The 5,294-nt window shown below is 37.6% G+C and overlaps 2 non-coding genes across 2 annotated transcripts; both read right to left on the bottom strand.

The window, feature by feature from the left end:
• Positions 1 to 1,597: 1,597 nt before the first annotated feature.
• Positions 1,598 to 1,670, bottom strand: trnav-cac (transfer RNA valine (anticodon CAC)). The gene has a single exon. It is a non-coding gene; the product is annotated as a tRNA-Val (tRNA).
• Positions 1,671 to 2,347: 677 nt separating this feature from the next.
• trnav-aac (transfer RNA valine (anticodon AAC)) lies at positions 2,348 to 2,420 on the bottom strand. The gene has a single exon. It is a non-coding gene; the product is annotated as a tRNA-Val (tRNA).
• Positions 2,421 to 5,294: the final 2,874 nt, after the last annotated feature.

Below are 5,294 nucleotides of genomic sequence, written 5' to 3'. Positions count from 1 at the left end.
GGTAGCCCTAAGCTCAAGCAATGGACTCGGGTTCATGAATGAATAGAGTGGGATTTTAAGGAAAGATAATAATAATACATTGTAGTTATATAGTACCTTTCCCATGCTCAGTTATATCCCAGGAATTATTTCTATGCATATTTATGCATCTGCGGTGTGCTGGCACCCCTGCCTAGGGTTTGGTTCCTGCCTTGCGCCCTGTGTTGGCTGGGATTGGCTCCAGAAGACCCCCGTGACCCTGTAGTTAGGATATAGCGGGTTGGTTAATGGATGGATGGATATATATGCATGGTTATATTAATTAATCCATTATATATATATATATATATATATATATATATATATATATATATATATATATATATATATGCATGTTATATTATATATACAGTATTTCTATGCATGCTTAGCCATCCATCCATTAGCCATCCATCCATTATCCAACCCACTATATCCGTTGTATAGTTATATTTATTAATTCATTACTGCAGCCACTACAAATATTATAGTTTCACATTTATTGCTCACATTCTTTTTATATTGTTCTTAGTAATGCGCAACCTTTTTTTTTAATTCAGCAATTAAGCCCCCGAGCAGCCATGAGTCGAGGTAATGCTTGGAAGCGAAAACCAATCAGATCGCTTACTGCTACCAAGATTATACCAAGAATTGAAAGCTCGGGCCAATCGCAGCCCGTATCGGCTACCAAGAATTGGCGAATCACGGCTCGTGTTGGCTACCAAAACTCGGAAAGGGCGGGCCAACCTCTTGTTAGTTAATGTATTCTGCAAAAGCTTGTTCGAGTCGGCACACTGACGCTTTACGATTTGCGTTTCTTTTTGAACTTTCTAAAAATGTTACTCACGAGTGTCGGTTTGGGCAGATATATTTACATTCACGTACACATTTTTTGCATGATTTTTTAAACATTCTTGGTGCAGTTTATTACATTTATTAAACGTGTAAAGACAGATATATGGATGGATAATAATGTGTAAATATAATAAACATTGAATTGTATAATCATAGTTTCATTTTTTATACTTAACACTAATTTCACAAATTGTTCATATCAATGCTAATACAGAATAATAATAATTGTAGTTATACAGTACTCTATATTAAACATTGATGTTATAAAATATGCTTATAAAATAGACCTACACCTTTAATACTCAAGACGAATTATATATATATATATATATATATATATATATATATATATATATATATATATATATATATATATATATATATATATATGTATATATATATAATTAACTAAATGGTGTGTGTGCTGTTTACTATAAGTATATAAACATTTCCCTTTGCAATATTTCCAAATATTTATTTTTACCTACTTCAAATTAATTAAATGTCAGGATCAACTTGAATATATTACTTCCCAGATTTTATTAATACATTCAAACACATGGCCGTGCACTATAATTTACTCATTCTTATTGTGCTTTCATTTTTATCGTACCCCTCATGTCACTACATATTCGACAGCGCACGGTTGTATGTGATAAGGTTTAATTTGTTTAAGTTTTAATTTAAGTTTTAGACACGAACGTCCTTTTCATGAAGGCAAAACTGTTTCCACCCGGTTTCGAACCGGGGACCTTTCGCGTGTGAGGCGAACGTGATAACCACTACACTATGGAAACCGCCACGAATTTTAAATAATAGAAAGCCAAAGATATATGTTGGAAATTGTTATTGTTATTTTAGACGTGTTATTTCGTTTCATTTTTAAAAAGTTTAATGATCACGATTACATACCAACACAATAATCCAGATAACGCTACACCGTCATTCTGTAAATTCAGACCGGAAGGTATAGGGAAACGAGAATCGATTCGTTTTTTTAGCGAGCCAATGAATATTGAGTGACACCCGGAAAGAGCAAATCGTCTTGGAGTAGTAATTGTCAATCATTTTAATTTCGCCAATCATCGTCGAGAAATGTTATGCGGGCTAATCAGCTACAAGCGGTAGGTGGGGGATCAACTGCACCGCCCTGCCTTTTACAAATGGCACACTGTTTTAATTTGTTTTACTTTGCAACTTCACAGCGAGTTAGGTGAGTCGAGGTCAAATCGTAGTACTTTGCCCCAGAAATGTGAATTCAAAAATGACGTTTATCCGCGTTAAAGTATAATATTTTCGTTGTCTCTGCGCCACCATCGACTTCATAGTTTTTGCTCCAGGCTGCCTGGAAGACGGATATGCTAAGGCATATTTTTTCATCTGAACTTTTCACTTGCCCGTTTCAGACGTTCTAATTTTATGTTTTAATCTACGTTAATATTGGCTTTATTTTCGTGACTGATGAAAATAAAGCTGTTTCCACCCGGTTTCGAACCGGGGACCTTTCGCGTGTTAGGCGAACGTGATAACCACTACACTATGGAAACCTACATGTGAGACTTTCTCTTAGTGAGGAATCAATCAAAATTACAAAAAAGGTGTCATTGTGTTTGACTTGTTATTGCATTTATAATGGCTAACGCGGTACAACACCATAGTACTGCAGACATCGTATTAAGATTTCGTATTAACTGTTTCCCCGACCCAGTTGTTAATCGCTACGTATTTCTTGAACTGACTTCCCGAGAGGAGCCGCAGGAAGCGATCGCTATACAGAATACATTCACTCCATGATATTAACTGCTCTCTGAACATTTAGAATCCTAAAATAAATACTTGGTGTCAGTTTCATGATGAAATGTATTAAACTTTTGGGTGTGCATGGTGTCGTGGATGTTGCACTGCTGCCTCGCAGCAAGGGGGTCTCGGGTGTACCCTGCCCTGAGTTTGCATGTTCTTCTGGTGGGCGGGCCTCAGCTTCCTTTCAAAGTCATGTAGGACGTGGGGTTTTGTTATTGAGGAAGAGGAAGTCAGTTTAAGAAGCACGTAGCGATTAACATGAGTCGGCGAATACTTAATACGAAACATTTAATGTGCTACATTAGTTATGACGGGGTTTGAGAAAATCTAATAAATTAAAACATCGATTTTAAGATGGAAGTTTACGACGTTCAACATTAATGACAAAATGAACAACGAGAATAAAGTCGGCTGGTTGACTTTATTCTCGACGTACACTTTTTTTCTTCACTGTGTCCGTTTTTTTTGTTCTTCGTGGCCCTAATACGCTTCTGTAAAATCCCTTGAAAAATATATCTACATTTTTTTTGCCTATGTTTATTAATGTATACATTTCACGATGGTTTAGCACTGGGGTGTCAAACTCTGGTCCTGGAGGGCCGCAGTGGCTGCAGGTTGACATTCTTTTTTTTTTAATTTTATTGAATTTATTAAAATCAAATAACATTCCATACACATAACCAGGGCCGGATTTTCCTATAGGCTAACTAGGCTTCAGCCTAGGGCCTCAAGATCAAGAGGGGCCTACATTCAAATTGTTAGCAAAATTAAAATTACACTATTCTAAAAACAGTGAACACTAAAACACTGAACCGAAAATAAGGAGAAATTCTACGCATATGACTAATAAACAAACATAAAAATGTATTGGTTAATCACAGTAATGATGTATTTTATTATCTCTCATGTAATTTACAAACTTAAAAATGGAAGGTGAAAGGGCCTCATAAGTGGAATAGCCTAGGGCCTCATTTCATATAAATCCGGCCCTGCACATAACTCAAGTTTTACAAAAAAAAAAGGTTCAAAACAAATCAACCCACACCCCTGAGAAAGAGAGCTAGGCCAGCAGTGTAAAACTTTATGCTAGTAAAGACAAATTAATAGATAAAATAATAAAACGAATAAAGATAAATGGAGTAAAAGAGAACCTGCTTCCTCAATTTAAAAGCTTATTCTAAAATGTTATTGATTAGATCCTGCCAGGTTTTGAAAAAGTTTTGTACAGATCCTCTAACTGGAAATTAGATTTTTTCCAGTTTCAAACAGTATATAACATCAGTTACCCACTGACTTAGAACAGGAGAGTTAGGATTCTTCTAAATGAGCAAGATAAGTCTACGTGTTAATAGTGTAGTAAAGGTAATTACAGTTTGTTTGTCCTTCTCCACTTTAGGCCCCTCTGTGAGCCCACCAAACACAGCTATTAGTGGATTAGGAGGGATGGTGACCCCAAGGCTGTCTGAAAGGCATTTAAAGATTTTGGTCCAGAATGATGTTCATTTGGTGCAGGCCCAGAACATGTGGCCCAGTTAGGCTGGAACTCGACTGCAGCGTTCCCAGGTTGGATTACGGCCTGGAAACATTTTGGACAATTTTAAATGAGACAGATGTGCTCGATAGATAATTTTGAGTTGAATAATTCTATGTGGGTGGCGCAGTGGGTAGCGCTGCTGCCTCACAGTTGGGAGGCCTGAGGACCTGGGTTCGCTTCCTGGGTCCTCCCTGCATGGAGTTTGCATGTTCTCCCCGTGTCTGCGTGGGTTTCCTCCCACAGTCCAAAAACATGCAGGTTAGGTGGATTGGCGATTCTAAATTGGCTCTAGTGTGTGTTTGTGTGTGTCCTGTGGTGGGTTGGCACCCTGCCCAGGATTGTTTCCTGCCTTGTGCCCTGGGATTGGCTCCAGCAGACCCCTGTGACCCTGTGTTTGGATTCAGCGGGTTGGAAAATGGATGGATGGATAATTCTATGCTTTGCGCATATGGAGCTCGAGTAGATTCTCTGCATTGTTACCTTCCACTCCTTTTCTGAGATGTTGAGTGAGAGATCCTTTTCCCACTGTGCTCTTGGATCTTTGAAAGGTAGGGACTGTCAAATAATTTTATATATTGCAGAAATGCTGTCGGAGTCCTCGAGATTGAATAATATTTTTTCCAGCACAGTGGTAGGTGGGAGTTAAGGAAAATCATCAGGTTCTGTTTAACAAAGTTTCGAATTTGAAGGTAGTGAAAGAAATGTGTTGCCGGAAAGTAAAATTTGGAGTGTAATTGTTTGTAGTATGCAAAAACGTTGTCTGTGTACAGGCCTCTAAGTGATATAATCCCAAATGTTTCCCAGACATTAAAAACTGTGTACATTTGAGAGGGTGGGAAAAGGTGCAGAGGTGCCACAGATATAAGCTTCTCCGTCTTAAAATGCTTCCTATATTGGTTCCATATTCTGAATGAGTGAAGCACAATTGGGTTGTTAGTATATTGATGATAACTTACATTTATTTGGGTACAAAGCAGGGAATATAAAGAAGTACTGCAGGATTTTATTTCTATTGTGGACCAAGTCTGTGTACGTTCATCTATTTGTGTCCATGTCCAGGTTTTTATAGCTTATATGTTTGCTGCCC

The sequence above is a fragment of the Erpetoichthys calabaricus genome, chromosome 2 (genome assembly GCF_900747795.2).
Source record: "Erpetoichthys calabaricus chromosome 2, fErpCal1.3, whole genome shotgun sequence".
Lineage (NCBI taxonomy): Eukaryota > Metazoa > Chordata > Cladistia > Polypteriformes > Polypteridae > Erpetoichthys > Erpetoichthys calabaricus.
This window is presented reverse-complemented; position numbering and strand designations above follow the sequence as displayed.